General features: G+C 36.0%; 1 protein-coding gene across 2 annotated transcripts in view; it reads left to right on the top strand.

Annotated features, from left to right (window-relative positions):
* The first annotated feature begins 538 nt into the window (after nucleotides 1-538).
* The window catches only part of LOC108608984 (lachesin), a 184,671-nt gene continuing 167,298 nt past the window's right edge, over nucleotides 539-17,911 (top strand). The window contains exon 1 of one of the 2 annotated variants that reach the window (XM_089461692.1): nucleotides 539-1,336. The gene's annotated coding sequence lies outside the window, so the exon portion shown is untranslated. The remainder of the gene's footprint in view (nucleotides 1,337-17,911) is intronic. The other variant, XM_089461695.1, reaches the window with a different exon arrangement.

Here is a 17,911-nt window from a genome sequence, read left to right as displayed (position 1 = left end):
AAATGACAAATCATATAAATACTATTCTTAAAGTTACTTAGAATTAAAATTAATTTATCATATATTTCAAAAGACAAATTTGCTAGCAAAATTTAATGAAATTCAAATTAATAATTTAAAATAGTTTCTATTGACATTTTATATTTAATTCTAATATATAATATAAATTCGGTTCTATTGTTAATATATCATTTGCGCTGCTTACCCAATGCCCCTTTCAATGCATTCCACATGTTCCACACACTAATATCCTCATGCACCCAAAGGGACATTCTCTCTTCGCATTACGCACTCGTTTCTAACGGAATGCTGAACGAAAAGAGCAAACGAAATGGAGGCAGCAGCAGCATCGTAATGGCAATTACATTGGGTTAGTCTCACAGACTTCGCGGTTCGTGTTAACAAACCTCGCCAACGCTCACCCACCCCGCACTCTGACGGCAGCAGTCACACTGTGCTTCGTGTGTTTGCGCTTCGTGTTAACTGTTGAATCAACGAGTGGTTGCCGAACCGAATTTGGTCCGTTCGTACGCAGCAACGAGGCGACCCAACGCAGTCTTCAACCAAACGCGTAGCGAGACGGTACGCAGCAACGCCACTTTCAATTGTAACGGCACAAACTTCAGTTCACTTTCGCAAGCAGAAACAACAACAAATTTTTACGCACAAAACGAAAAGGAAGAAAAGAAAAACAAACGTGTGAAAGCGTGAAGTGCAGTTAAGCTCAGCTCTTGGTATCTGTGCAGAGATTAAATATTGTAGTTAATCAAAATTTAAAATACGAAAACGTTTGTGCGTGAATGCCACTTGCTGCTTTGGCCCCATTTTCGTTGATTTCGGCTGATTCGCAAAAAAATTTTGCCTCTCGCGCTGCCTCTCACAGCGGCTCTCGGCAATAAGCTAACGGCAACAGCTCCAGCTACGGCGGCTCCCGCTACGACGACCACCGGAATTTGTGACAAAATAAATTGTTGGTGAAAACAATTGCAATAAAAAGTCAAGAAATATACTAAAAAATTTGTTAAAAATAATTAAGGCAATTTTAAGAAATTTTTGGAAATATAACAAAGTAAATTGTGCGCGCGTGTATTTGTGTGCGTGTGTTGCGTGCGTGTGTGTGTATGTGCTCAAGTACTTGGCTCTGTTTTAGTGTTTCCTTGCTTGGCGCCAAAGTAAGCACATTTCCATAAATATTACCAAAGCTGACAGCAGAAATTTGCAACAGTTGAAAACTTTGCTAAGAGCAGCAACACCAATCAACCAAAAACAACAATAAACAAGAACAACAACAACAACCACAACAACGAGCGTGTGTACGTGCTATAGTTAAGTATAGGTAAGTGTGCCAGTCAGTCACCTGTTGAAGGGCTCTTGACTTGATAGCATATTAGCTGCGAAAAATTAAGCATTTTACTCTTTTGAGTAATTGGTATACCTTTAATTTCTAATAAGCTTTGTTACACCTAAATATGTTTTTAAATATATGTTTTAAATATATGTGTCTTTTTTTTTAGTTTAAGAATGTGATACGTTTTGGCTGTCTATAAAAATACTTAACTGAGTAATTTGGAATTATTTTAAATTAAATCTAAGTTTAAGCTTTCATCGTAAAATATATATTTATTATAATTGGGAGTAATATTTTCTTATTAAAATTTAATTTACATTTTTTTTTTGTATTCCGTAAATTTAAATAATTAAAACATAGTTCATAGACACAATTACTTTTGCAAGTTGTAAATTCTACAAATTAAAAAAAAAAGAGTTAGTTAACTATATTTGATGGGTAGGAATTTCTATTAGACCTAATGTTTAAATATTTATCGTCCTATTTTATTTATAGATATATTTAATTTTGTATTTATATTGATTCATATTCTTACGAACTTATATGTATTTACACACATACATACAGATAAAAGCCCAATAAAAGCCACATGAACATGAACGCAATTGTTCTCAGAAAAAAATCCTATATTCTTGCGAAATTCTTGCTAAAATAGGAAGTTTGTCTATGAACAATTTGAGCATGCCGACAATGTGAGGTTTTCGCTAAGATTTCGTTTGAATGGAAGCGATGTTTTTGTTTGACTGGCTTTAAAAAATATTTAGTATATACATACATATGTGTATATATATAAATAGACTGTAAACAATATATTTATAAATTTCGCCAGGTTATTTTAATAGAGAAAATTTTATTTAGATATGTATAAATAGAAGATAGTATGTTTAGCAATTATTACAATAAATTACTAATAATAAATTTTTACTTCAAGTTGACTAAAATTTTTAATAAAATATTTAGAAATCTAAGTAGGTAATAAGAATAGTAATAATTTAAAATTTATTTACTTATTTTTTTGTCGCTATATTTTCTTTCACAATACATAATTTACTTATGTTTTATTAATTGAAAATCAGTTATTAAATATTATTACTATTTTAGATGAAAATAAACTCTTCTGGCTTATTCACTTAAAAAAAAAATTAAATAAAATAATTAAAAAATATATATAAAATAAAAAATCAGTTCAGTATTACTTAAGCTTGGACTATAGAAGATCAAGGTTCTTATAAATTACTATTCTGTAAATGTTATCCGTTGTTATCAAGATTAATGAATTATGGCAATTAGGGTATACAATTGTCGGTTCATTTGTGACTCGTTTTTGTTGTGAGATAAATTCGCTACGAATTTCCAACTTTTTCTTTTTTATTTTCTTTTTTTTTTTTTTGTCATCCATGCATGAATTGCAATCGTTCAGCCTGCACAATTAATATGAATTAAGACCCACAGATTTTTAAAATCATTTCAGCTCAGTTTTTATGCATTGTTTTTGGCTTCGCTTATATATATTTCACTTGTTATTTTTTTCATTAATTTTTTTTTCTCAACAATTAATTATAAATAGATATGAATTTTCCGCATCATTTTATCAATTTTTTTTCGTTACCATTTATTGAGCAGATTTTCCGGAAAATGAAAAAATTATTTTATTATTTATTTATATATATGTATATTATAACTGTAATATGTATAAATAGTTGAATAAAAAGTGTTAAGCCTGCAAGTCCGCATAAATGTTCGCTTGATTTAAGTATTTAATTCTAGCCCGCATTCGCCCTGGCTCAGTGTCAACAGAAGTATGGATATTGGAAAAACATTTTTGAGTTTTCAAAGGGCTTCAAATTGTAATTAAATTCATTTGAAATTCTTTTCTTTTTTGTTAATACTCGCTCGGGTAGCTAGTGGAGTATATGGGCTTTTGTTTAAAATTGAAGTAATAACTTATGTATATTCTCGTCTGATTTACTGACTTACTACTCTTCCTTAGGAAGTTCAATCTCTATCTTCAAGAGTTTTGAACTCAATATGAACTGTAAGCTTCATTGCAAAATAAACTGAAAAACGACAATTTTCTTAATAAACTGAGCTGGTGAGCGAGTATTATGCAGTTGATATGGAGGCCTGCAAGAATCTTATTTGATTTTAATGACTGCACTTTTATGATTTATTAAATTTTATTGGCCAGAGGCAACGAGCAATCAATCAAAAATACAAATATGTAAAATAATGTGAAGCCTTTGCACTGATGTAAAACATTATTAAACTGGAATTTATCCCGATGCTGCCCTATGGGATAAAGTTAAAGGGATTGCGTTTGTGCTGCAAGTTTTAAGAAATCAATATTAATATTTAAAATGCTTATCATTTATATTTAAAACAATTTTTTTAGGCAACTAGATAATGATATCAGCAGAGGAATCTCTATGGATATTATTTTAATAAATTTTATAAGTGGAGTGTACTTTACTATGCTGCAGTATATATAGTATCTATAGCATAGCTTATAGACTGTTAATCATCTCCAATTAGTGTTATTTGATTTTTAATTTTTTAAATACTTGTTTCCAATGATGCAAACTTTTCAATTATTCATAATTTATTGTAGCTCATTTCCACTATTTTGAAAACTTTGCAAGTTTTATTGCATTCAATGTGAAGAAACTTAATTGGCAAATTGTTTGTAGTTTAAGACTTTGCATTCCGCTTAATTGAAGCAACTTCTTTGCAGCAGGCTGCTTAATGAGCCGCATTTATTTGCCTCAATTGCAGTTGCATATAATAATTGAGTATCATAAGCAATTGCAGTGGGCGAGCTGATGAGTCCAAGGTTCCACTTAAGGGACTTTAATTAATTTGTGCAAGTGAAAACATTTCATTCGGCTCAAGTTTCTTTTATATCGATATTTGTTCAAGAACATTTTTTTAGATTTTTCTACATTTTAATGTTCTTTAAATACCCAAAATTAAACGGATATTTCAGTTAAATATAAATCTGTTGAGCAAATAATTTATATATACGTAAATCAAAGTCAGAAATGCGCAGTCCACAAGCGACTTTAAATGATCATACTTTGCTCTCTCTTTCTCCCTCTCTCTCTCTCTCTGACTCGTTCTCTCTCTCTCTGTCTGTGACACTATAAATCCTTATGCAGCCTTTAATTTCCGTCGAAATGCTGCGGTCGCGCTCGCTTTTAACTGAAAGTCAAAGCCCTATAAATAAATATTGCACGCGTGGGCGTGGCATATTTACACTCATGCAAACACACACACATACACATACCCACATATGCAGTTTGCCATCATTTATATTTTATTGAACCAAATAGCTCTTGGCTAACAGAACAGAGCCTTCATTAGTTGGCCAAAAGTCAATAACGGCTCGGTATACACTTTAATTTACTAGCATGTGGCCATGTGTGTGCGTGTGTATGTGTGTGTACGAGCGCGTATGCGATTGGGGCTAATTGTTTTAAAGCATTCAAACATGAATTTTGCTAATTAAACATGCCCACAAATAATTTGGTTGCAAAATAATGACAAAATGTAAATAATTGCAGCCAAATGGCAACTGTGGCCGCCGACCAATTGGCCAGCAAATAACCCAAAATACTAACCAGGCACACACAGGCATACATACACACACGCATGCACACGCACACGCATACGCTGGGCACTTGCTTTGCCTAATGTAATCAATAATAATTGCACAATTAATGACATAAATGCTAGAAACAAGACCAAGAGTTACCCTGATATATGTAAATATATATGCTTATAGTAGAAACGTGCTTAGAATATACTAGAATACCACAATATAAGAATGCTATATAATATACAAGTTAAATAGAATTTTATAGTAGATAATTACTTAGAGTATACTAGAATATACTAGAATGCTACAATTCAAGTATACTAGTGTACCACAAACATATAAAAATACCAGAATCTACTAGAAATCTTGAGTACATAATTACTATAATAATGAAATGCTATAACTCTAAAGTACTTAAATACTGAGAGACTAGAGTATAGTAAAAGAGTATAGTAAAAAATAGTAGAATAATAGAACAATAGAATTCTTGAGCATGTCGGAATACTAAAACAATGGAATTGTAGAATGAATGCTAAAATATTTGAAATATACTTTAATATTAGCTTTTAGAATACTAGCATACAATAATGCTAGAATGATAAAAAAAAGGAGAATACTGAACTACTAGAATACTGGAATATTGGACCACTAGAATATGAGTAATTACAACAAGCAACTATAAAACCAATATACCCCGTTAACATACAATGCGATATCAATCAATTAAATCAATCAAAGTATCTGAATTAGCTGTAGTATAATTGGACTATTTGTGAATGTCTACAATTTACTTATACAATAATAATAATAATAACCCTCTATCAATCACTTAAGCCAACTAGAGTTGTCTCTTTTTTTAAACCAAATATATGGATAAATTGGTAAATTCATTAACTATTTGTATGGGCTAGCTAAAAATATTCTTTAATTGATGTGAAATTGAAGGAATAAACGTCTTATAAATGTGATGGGCATTTCCAAATTACCAAATATGAAAAATTGATGGATAAAAAGAGGATTTAAGAAGTATTTAACCATTCTGTAACTTTTGTTCAAGCCATGCTTAACGGATAAGTACTTTTGATTCACTTCAAATTGTACTTTAATAATGAAGGAACTGATTCAATTTAATCTAGTATGAATCCAACTAATTCCAGGGTATTTACTGTTAGTCATACACTAACCAAATGGGCGGGTTAACTATTTGGCCATTGGCAATTGTGAAAATTGGTGCATTATGTGAAATGCGTTGCCAGGCAATTAATAAGCGATTGGCATAACAAAGGCAAAATGGACGCAATGGTTAATTGCGATTTAACATTCGGCGTTAATAATAAATAATTCAACAAGCACGTAATGTGAGCTAGCCGAATACGTAACGGCAACAGCGCCGGCAGCTGGCGCCTTTTCCATAAACTCCTGGAGTGTGAGGGTACTTTTATAAGTGACTGTTGGCCATTGCCATTGCCATAGCAATTCATTTGGACCCGTGCACTTTTCACTTCCGCAGCTCATTTTCATTTCAGCTGTCTCTCTTCTTCCATATCGCTGTCTCTGTCTCCGTCTCTGTCTCTGTCTGCGTCTCTTTCTTGCTCTTGCTGTGTCTTTGCCAACTGCTTGGCAGTTTCTTATCGGCGCTTTTCTTTTCGGCTATTGACTAATTAAAAAACCAGCAAGAATCCCGTTGGCTGGATGGTATAATAAGCAACTGCTGCTTCAGTTTTTCTTTATTTTTATTTTTGCTACAGTTTCATATATATATATAGAGGAAAGACCATAGAGAAAAGGAGAGCGGATAGAGCTCTAGTAGATTTTTACTCGTATTTTCCAAATGACCCAATAAATTTGCACTCATTATGACGCTGAGCCACGAACGTTTTGTTTGCGGCCAGCTGAATAAAGCAAGCAAGGACCTGCTCCAGCAGCAAGAAAGTAAAATAAATGTTTCTCAAATCGTAGCACAAATAAAAACCTAACCAGCGCCCTTCCCTTACCTACCTGCCCTTTTTTCTGTATCTTGTTCCTGCTACTACTCCTGCTCCTGCTCCTGCTCCTGCTCCAGCTCTACTAACTGCCAGGTAATTGCGCTAAGCGCCATTGAGAGCTGGCCAGCGCATAATGAGCGTGAAAATACTTATGTAGTGCAAATATGAAAACCTCCTACGGAAAAAAACCTGAGCAAAAACACTGTGAGCAACGAGGACAGAAGACGAAGAAAAGGAAGAAAAATATGAAATCTTGATTTGCGCCCCGTTGGCTTTCTTTAACTAAATATAGTTACACGACTCCAGCTGAATTCGCATTATAATTTTCTAATGAGAATGGGAATCCTTGATTCAGCATTAATGCCAAATTTCTTGGAATTATTTTTGATTATTTGTGTGTGCGCTTTAGCTCTTGAATATGTATAGGAGAATAATACAATAGAGAGAAAAATAAAAATACAACAGAACTTTGATATGAAACAAAGATCTACTAATGAGTTAAGATATTAGCTTCAGCAATATTTATTCTTTTTCATCTCTAGGGGAAATCTTTTTAAAAGTTAATTTAATTTCTTCCGAAATTTCTTTAATTTCTTGAAAAATGTTAGAGACTATACATAAATTGAAGCATGATAATATTAGATTTATCTCAACTCAATTATTGGTATGTTTTATGACTATATTTAAGGCAGGCTACGCAGCTTACATGAAAAGAAATCTGTCTCAAGAATCTACCCAATTTCAGCGTAAGAAATTAAGTACCCAAGTTCAGCAAATTCCCGAGTCCTTGGCCGAAAGCAATAAAAGTCGGAAGTGGCATTGGGGCAGGAGTTAGATAACTGCTCAGCTTGTGCTTAATAGGACTGAACGTTATTTAATAATCGTATTAATATTATTATTGTATATTTGTTATTATAATTATTATTTTCGGCTAAATGTAGCAAATGGAGTATGGCAGGTCTTTGGATTGGTGGACTGCTCTGCATATGACTGAGCGTAATTATTATATTATATTTTATATTATATTATTATCATTATCATTATTATTTTTATTATATTATTATATACTTGTATATATTATCTCTCTTGGCGAGTGGAGGGAGAAAGAGAAAGAGAGAGAGTCTAAGATCTGTTCTGTTTTCTGTACAACTACTTCAATAGATGTGACCTCATTTTCCCCATTCTTAAACTCTTTCATCATCGTCCCTTATAATACATCATATATATGGTTTATGTCACATATTTTATTCCTTCTGTTAGTCAATTTGCTGATATCTATGCTGTGGCTCCAGGCACATTTGTGGCACACTGAAGTGAATGCAAATCTCACCAACATTTTCAGCTCCAAAATCTATGCTTAGCCGTTTAATTATGCCTAATTAGGCGTACCAGTTGCAGTTGCAGTTGCACAAACACACACACCCACATGCATACACACATCTATAGATAGCACGTACGTGCTCTTCTCTTCCACTCCTCTCTCATTCACACTCACTCTAGCTCTCTCTCTGTCTATCTGCCTGCCTCACTCTATTTGCATTTGCCTTTCTCATTCAAGTGCCGCACATTTTGAATAATTAATTTGTGCCCTGCTAATTTACACGCTGTTTCCACTGGCTTTTTGGTTAGAGTTTCGGCCGAGAGGCTTTCACTGGCAATTGGATCTATTGCAGCTGCTGCCACCGTCGCTGCCACTGTCGCTGCTACTGCTTCCTTAGCCAGCCCCGCCCCCTTTCCGCCTACCTATGCCCTAACCCATGCCTGCTGCGCCTACTGTGCCTGCAGTTTCCTTCTGCTGCATGTTATTTGATTATTTTGTCGTTGCAATTCTCGCTCTGCATGTGTGTGAGTGCGTGTGTGTGTGCGTTTGTGGTATGGTCTGGCATATTTATGACACTCGTAATTAAATTTAATTGTTGCACTTTTGGAACACGAGCGCTTCGTTAGGCTGTGGCTGCGGCTGGGGCGCTAAAACCTCAGTGAACCCACTCTGTGGTTCATACGCTGCTGCTATTGCTGCTATTGCACGCAGCAACTATTGCCACCTCGGCTGCATAAACTGTTGTTGCTTTCAATACCCTGTAACTGAGAAAAAAAAGTAGACTTTAATGAGAAGAGAATGTATATTATTTCTATATCGATTTATTTAAACTTTTGCATATTTGAAGGGAAGTGACGTGATGTAAGAATCTTGTAAAACAGATTAAGTAATTATTTCTGCTTAAAACTAAACAAGGCTTTTCCTAGAAAGTGTGATTATTCTTCAGTCAAAGGCCTAAAACAATGTACACAGTATCTCTTAGTCGAATACACGCTACACTGTGTGATATCTTTTTATTGCTTTTAGTGTAAGTTCTATTATTTTGCTTTTGATACCCTGTAAGTTTGAAAGCGCTGGTAGCTTTAGTAGAATTTTCTCTAGCGCTGAAATAAATTGTGCTCATACGGACTGACGGACGGACAACAAGACGGACATGCACAAAACCAATATACTTAATTTAATAACTTAATTTTATACAACTTATTAATATTAATATTAATATTTCCCTACTTATCAAAAGCTTAAAAAATCTATATTCTATTAACCAGTATACATTGAATTATGTACAGAGCATCTGCGAGTCATGCATACCCAGCAGCCTTTTAGCTTTTTGTTTAGCTCTTTGTCGCCATTCATATATGGCTTACTTTGCTGGTTGGTTGCGTGCTGCTCTTGATATGATAAGCCTTTCGCTTTAGCCAAATACCCTATAGCACTCACCTGTCCCTACACGTCCCACCGTGCCCATTCACTCTCCATTCAGGCTCCACACGCAGAGCCCCTTTAATTGCGATGCTAAACGCTAAATCAGAGCCTCACGTGTACCACGTAATTAGCTTAAGTTGTAAGCTCCTGTTATAGAATTTCATTCGTCTCATTACGATGGTGTCCATGGCTAATGACCACACATACATGCACAAACACACATGCATACATACACAGACACAGCCACACACACATACCTTTCACCTTCTGTCTGTGTGGGTGTGCAAATATTTGTTTTAGGTTTCACGTGCTGAGAACTATTTCAATTTTTTTTATTAACTCTCCCAGCTTTTTATAATACATATATTTTAACATATTGTCAGATTAAATATCAAATATTTGTGTGAGCTAAATGTTTGTCCAGTCGTGCACACAAATTTTTTGCATTTGAAATTATTTGTATTAAATGTGTAAAAAATGCAAAGCTCTCATTAGTGCAGGCTTTACTATGATTTAGTATTTAAATTAGGGAAATAGTTCATTGTTTTATTAAAATATATATGGATGATAGCTCAAAATAAACACAATTATTAATTGTAGACAAATAATATTAGTTTATAATAATAGTAGTGGATTATCGGTAGCATTCCTCTCTTTCGAAGGATAGTGAGGTTACTGTTGCGATTTTGACTCTATTTAATGTTCTCTCTTAATATGGTAAGCTTGATGTGCTCTGAAAATTGTCTATTGATAATAATCTAGTATAAATATATATTTTATAAAGAAATACTACACAAGTTTGTCAGTTAAAATTTTTCTTTGGCTATTTCTGCCACTTTCCCTAACCTTAGCTCTTTTTCTCTATGTCTGTCTTTTTCATTTTACCCGCATTCTTTTCTCTCTCTCTCTGTCTCTCTTTCTTTCTCTGTGTCTCTGTCTCTCTCTCCCTCTCTCTCTCTGTCTGCCCCTCTCTCTCTCACACTCTCTGTCTCCCTCTCTTTCTGTCTGGTTCTCTCTTTTTCAGTCTCTGCCTCTTTGTCTCTATCTGTCCCTTTCTCTCTTTCTATCGCGGTCTGTAAGTCTATTTTTCTTATTCCTTTACCTTATGCCTTCTCTCCATGTATCTCCCTCTCTCTTTCTCTTCCTCTTTGTTAGTGTATCGTCCTCTCACTCCCTTCCCCTCTTTACCCCCTTCTCTCTCTTCCTTCAATCGAATTGTAAAATTATACAGCGACTAATTACAAATTTGTATTTGCTGAAAACTATGTTGCAAATTAATTTTGTGCTTTTCCGCATGAGAGTTTGTCAAAAGGCAAAACAAATATGAGGAAAATTATGAATAATTTTATTGGATTTGCATATGAATTATTGAGCAAATGATACAGCTCTTTAAATATTCAATTCAATTCAACTGGCTATTAGTTAGCAGTATTTTAATTCAAAATGAGGAATGCTGTTTCAATTTCACATTTGATATGTATATATGTAAATATATATTGCATATTCGAATTGATACATATATATTTAGTTGTATATCATTTAAAATGCTTTATTATTTTTGTGCATTTGGCAGCAGAGCTGATTATTTGCTTAGACTCGGCAATTGCGGTTGGCACCTGAAATTAATATCAAATATACAAATTTATGACATTTAATACTGATAGGAAAAAAATCAAATAAAATAAATGAAATCAAATCAAACCAAAATCAACAAATTAATGTGGCAACACTTTCACCTGTTTCACCTGTTTCACCTGCTGCCAAAATCAGCCAAAAAACGACAAACGGCAAAAGTGAAATGAAAAGTGAGAGCGAGTGGCACCGAGGCGTCTTTTGATGGCGTATCCTTGACTTTCCTTACTTTTTCACTTTATGTTTTAAAGACAGACTTGGTAATGAAAAAGACGTCCTTTGTGCGCGTTCCCTCCCACTTCTTTCTCTCTCTCTCTCGCTCGCTCTAATGGGGCAAAATGAACGCGGGCGTTGCGCCCAAAATGTTTGTCATGCCATCGTATCACAGTATACCAAGGTACTTGCTGCCATTGTTGCTATTCGCATACCCTGTAGCCTTGCAAACTGGGTCAATGTAATACCATCAACTATTATAATAAATACGAAATTCCTGGTAGTTTCATAGCTTTTAACATAGCACAAATTTTGTAGTTGTTGCTGCTCGCCCGAAGTGGGGCAATGACTTCTCTTTGCTGGAGTCAGTTAGCTTAAATTGCTCTACATAATGTTCATATACATATATATGGCTTGTATCTGTATCTATATTCTTTTAGCGTTTCTTAAGGTTTCTTGGCTTCTCATTAGTTTACTGGAAACTTCTCTACACAAAACTTGATTTTAACTTTAGTTCCTTCATAGCAGGACTTGATTGAAACTTTTGTTTCGCGCTTCTTCTGCTTCTTCTTAATTAACAGCAACTAAGTGTTTTTGAAGCATCTAATGAGTGCTTACACTAGTCAATTTGAAATTTGCTTTAATACATTAAAATATTTGCATCTTACAATCTTTTTTCAGTAATAGTTGGATGAGCCACTTTGATTTATGGTTAAATCTTTAATAATATTTCTGAGAAGCTCAGCGTATTTTACAAAAATGTATGAATCTAACCCAAGTTTTTTTTTTCAGAAGAAACAAATATTTTACAATGAATTTTAAAATAATATTATTTTTCTTTTGTTGTATATTTTTCAAATATATGTTGAGCGATACAAAAACTATTTAATTAATTTACTATAATAATTTTTTTTTTATTTATCTCAAATTTCTTTTAATCAAAATTGTGTTATTTAACTCATATTTTTGTATTTGTATATTTTTTAATTAATTCAATATCTATTCTTAGCTAATTTACAGGGTAACTGCGAGTTCCTAATATTTTTCATAAATTGCGTTTATTTTTTAACTGTTGTTGTTATTGTTGTTGGCACTGTTGCTGCCTTCTATTTTGCGTCGAAAAACTTTTTGAGTAAATGTCTTTGTCAGCAGGTGTAGTCCATGCAGGTGGCAGTTGCTAGCACCCACCCAACCACACGCCTCTCTCTCTCTCTCTGTCAGTCGACACCCACGCTGTTTGCTGCTCGCCTGCTTTCCGGTTTTCTTTTTCTTTTTTTTTTCGGCCTGTCCTTGCTTGCCTTTTTGCAGTTTCATTACCCTGAAAAGAGATTTTTATTTAAAGTTGTTTGTGAACAAAAAAAAGTAAAGAAATGCCATGTAGCATTTATGCGGTCTTTTGCTTTGTTGTTGTTGTTGTTGTTTTTGTTACTGTTGTTGCGGCTGGTTTTAATGCTAAAAGTTTTACGCCCCTTTGGCTGGGTGACCTGAGCGAGCGCAAACACTCGAATTATTTAAGTAGGCTCTCTCCTATATATGTATATATTTTCATGTTGTTTGCCGAATTATTCCATGCATTCGTAAAATACGCTGTTTAGACACATTTTCTGTGCTTGCCAGGACATTGATGTCCTTTGTCTTTGCCCAGCGCTCACTTTTCTGCCGACGCAGCGCAAAATTTAGCACTCAATTACGACGCACAGATAAGTTGAAGCTGGGGCCAAGGCCAAAAAGCCAACAACGAACAACGAACACCGAACACCGAAGAGTGAACAGCGAACAGCTAACAGCTGAAACATTAATGAAATGAGCCTCATTAAAATGCAACGAAATGTCACTTATCTCAAATTGAAATTGAGGCACAAAACAATCTCAAAACGCACTGTGAGCAGCCAATTATAGCACGGCCCGGATTCGACACGGCGTAAATACACTGATAGACATCACTGTATATGGCTGCAACAACAATGTGTTATATTAGAGTGCAAGCTTGTTAACGGCCAGAGATAGCTCAAGCAAAGATCTGACTCTCATTCCATATAAATGTACATATATATGTATATATATATATGTGGGTCAGTTGTGCTTGCATTATGTAACAAAAGCATGCCTCGGTGTGGCTGTTCTCTAGGTGAATTTTGGGTGCTTGGAGCTGTGTTCGTGTCGTGTTGCCCTAACACGAGTTGTTCGTGTTGCGATAACAAACTGTGCCACATAGATGGGAATCTCTCACTATATAGGCTTTAAAGTTCGGTTTCCTGTTGCAAATAAATAAATAAAGCTGACACGAACACCAAGCATGACTTGGCTGAATATCGCCATGGGATTAACTGACTTATTACGACTTGACAATTCAATTAACGCCAACAGAATCTGCGCTGCCTAATTGATTAATGATTCAACACTACAATCATCTTCCTCGCAAATGCTTTAACACGACTTAACACAATTTGGTACTAGACTTGGAGCAAAAGACTTTCTTTTGGGAAAAGCACTCATAGAAGAAGAAGATGGGAATGTCTATGGAATATTTTATGTCTAGACGAGAATGTAGACGTAACCATGACATAATCACGACCTAAGAGGCTTCTGTGGAAGTTAACGCAACATATCACACCGTTGGATTAGCTTTGAACAACATTTCATGTCTAGACACGACTTATCACGACCTGTAACGCCTTTCAAGTTACAATATACGATTTAATATAATTCAAGACGATTTATTATGATCTGTTGCATAGACGTGTAGAGTCAGCTCGGCGCGAATTGGCTTAACTGAGAGCATGTCAAAAGCATTTTACATATGATCTCATAAGATTAACAGGACTTTATAGGACTTAACACAACTGAAGTCGTTAAATATTTCTTGGAACATGCTATCATCTAATGCAATTAAATACGATTTATAACAAGCTTAACAGTGCTTAGAGCATTATTAACACGTTTTAATATTCGATTTACATCAGTATCAAGATTTAACATACAGTTTACATAAAAACATGATAATACTCGATTTACTGGGCATTTAGAAAACTTAACATTAAATAAGCTTACATACTTTGATTAAAATGCTTAGCAAGACCTAATCAAGCTAAAATACGATCAAAGACGATTTCAACACGACTTTCTAAGTGTAACTAACTCAAGTTTCCATATAATACGTCTTAATCAAGGTGAACATAAAGGAAAGAAAAACTTAAACGATCTAGTTTATTATACGAAAATAATATTAGATAGACTTAAAGATTCGACACATATACATATATATGATGAATATGAATATAATAAACATATATGAATGTACAAAGCTTGTGTCGTGCTTTTAATTAGAAATCGTGCCTCGTTTCGTGTCTGCTGCTGACACATGGCCATCCTTAAATATGGCTGGACAAGTAAGGCCATATTAAATGGCCGGCATGCAAGTAGAGGGCCAAGCGATACAAGTAATGGCAATGGGAATACTTCTGCTGTCGAAAAACGTATAAGAGGCAAACTGGGTGAGGAAGATGGAGGAATGAGTATTGGGAGCAAGGCAGTGGCACTGAGAAGCAGCAGGCACTTCAGGCTGACTGCTCTGCTTGGCTGCTCTGCCTGCTGCCTGCTGCCTGGCTTGGCATCAACTTTTGGTTAACTGCAAAACATAAGCCGGTCACACAGCACAGCATTCATGAAAAGCGATAAAAATGGGTCCGGGCATTGTGCGTTGTGCTGTTGTAGCCTTCAGTGCCATATTGTCCAGAGTCGCATCCTGTTGCCACCTAGACTGCCGGCATGCCCCCCGAGCATTCAGCCCTCCAACTGGTCCTTTTGTCTGGCTGCTGCTTCTGCTGCTGCTGCTGTTGTGTACGCAAAGTGAGGAAAAATTGTGGGAAATTACATTTCGAGCTATGCGTCTAGGCTTAAGGCTGAAGCAGCGGAGAGTGGAGTGGGTGCTGTGCTGAAATCCAGACTTAGCCTATTAGCATTCATATTAAAACGAAAGTGGAGCCATATTGCGTATACGTACAAAGTACGTACAATGTGGCGTATACGCAATGCCATTCAATGGCTGCGTGGCGTGTGTGTGCGAGTCCGGCCGCGTCCCCTCGCTGGCAAACAATTCGCCTCGACTTCGTTTCTTCTTCTTCTTCTTTTTTTGTTAGTATGCCATTGCCAGCACTTGGGCAGATTTAAGGATTAACGTGCACGGCCCAATAACGAGCGCCACCACCACCCCCACCACCAACAACAACAACTACAACAACGACAACAACAACTACAACAATGACAACAAATGCCATAAGTCCTGGGCTACTTTTTGATTTGGCTGGACCATTGCTTGAAGCTTGGGTTTCGTCGGGGATGGGGCGTTTGGGTCGGGGTTTCGCAGTTAATTCCTTTTTGAGTAATACGCGTGTCCTTGCCACAGTCAGGACAAAATTGCATTCGCTGCGTCATTTCCTTTTATTTTTATATCCCTTCAACCATCGCCCATTGCCCATTGCCCATTGCCCATCGCCCATTAAATCTACGCTCACTCCCGGCCCCAGGGCTTAGCGGTCATGTTTATTAAAAGCCATAACTTGCTGCGCGTCCCACAAATTAATTAGATGCTCGGATATGCAAAGGCAATATACATATGTATATGTTAGCTATATAATAATATTACATACATTCTGAACTCACCATAAAGATGTCGCATTGCCAATCGCACATGCAAACATTGTAGCCCAGCGGGGCGTGGCTGGCTTACGTTTTATTTCATGTGACTTTTTGAAGCATTAACAAACAAACCGCAACATGGATGAGCAAAAAAGAAATGAATACAAAAATTAGCCTAAGAGCGGTCGAGCGAGCTCTGTGGATAAGCTGCGCAACGTTTGTCTGTTAATCGATTGTATGGAGGCACACGCTAATGTCCAGCTAGCACAGGTAACAAACGTTGCGGGTGGCTAGGAGAGGAAAGTGGCATCGACTTGTAGATGCTCTACTCGCTAATTACTCGCATAATTTTAAGTAATGGAAAATCTTATAAAACAGTTTGTCCTTATCGATATTTATCGATGTGGTGACTCAGAACCAGAGAGAAGACTTGCAATAAAGTAGAGCAGAGTCGAGTAGAGTAATGTTAATAAGGTGTTTCACCTAAGTTTTGAGCCTATATCTATTACTTGCAAATGCCGAACAGTTATCAACAGTTATCGATAGTACAGAAGATTTAATTAAACTGTCTATAAAATAGTCAATTAACACAACTCTAAACAATATGATCATAATTTCACTATCAATGTTAGTGGTATAATAAAAAATGCGATTGTTTGAAATCGAATAAATTATCGATAATTTGAATTGCTTTCCGACCAAATGCCAGTCTGACTAGATTTTTTCTTCATTTATTAAATCTATGTTAAGATTCGAAGCAAACTTTTGCAAATCGATAAAAGTTATCGATAAATATAGTTCTGTACGATAACTGCGAGTTGACAGTCTGAATTTTGTCAATTCTGATTGCGAATGTACTTTGTCTATTCATAATTTTTTTCAGATTGTTGCATGTGCTCTGATCAGAGTCAATATACCCCATCTTGAAGGCATTTCAATGAGCATAGGGTACAAACAATGCGCTCTCATTCGGTCGCTTGCCCTGTTGTTGTTTGTGTGTTTCGTAGGTGTTGGCGTTTATGTGGCTTTGTCAATGCCACTGCCGCCGCAGCATGTAATGCCACACAGATCCCCGGGCACTTAAGGGCACTTTAGACGTGTGCTAAACATACACGCACACACACATATATATATACGCAGAGCCAGAGCCAGCGTAAACAGGCGCTGGCATAGACAGGCCTTGGTCAGCTCTGACGGGTCCGTTGCTCCGTACGGCATGCTTATCTGTGCGGTTCACGATGTCGTTGTTGCTGTTGGTGTTAGGGGCGTAACTAAATAATGCGCTTAATAGTGCAGCCCACCTACAGCAACAACAACAAGTACAATGACAACAACATTTCGAGCGCGTTTTTGCCATTTGCTGTGCTTTGTCTTGGCCATTAGGCAAAAAGGCAGCAACAGCAGCAACAGCAGCAGCCAGCAGTCACGTGTTGCCACGGCTGTTGGACATGGCCTGGCCAACACGTTGCTCGATTAGCATATCAATACAAACACACACACTCACACATACGCACACGCACACAGGAGCGAGTGTCACTTCATTATGCTGCGCATCGGGCGACACATTGCGCATACGCCATGTTGCATGCCGGCGTCAAGTGCTGTGCGTAACTTAATGAAATGAGCGGATTGAATAGTTTGCCTTTGTCGGCTCAATATGTACAAACAAGGACACGCGCACACTTGCACACTTTGCTTTTTATTATATTAGAAGTTGCTTTTGCATTTTATGCCATTGTTATGCGCGCCATCAA

This window comes from Drosophila arizonae, chromosome 2 (assembly GCF_054131065.1).
Source record: "Drosophila arizonae isolate 15081-1271.41 chromosome 2, UAZ_ARI_1.0, whole genome shotgun sequence".
Taxonomy (NCBI): Eukaryota; Metazoa; Arthropoda; class Insecta; order Diptera; family Drosophilidae; genus Drosophila; species Drosophila arizonae.
This window is presented reverse-complemented; position numbering and strand designations above follow the sequence as displayed.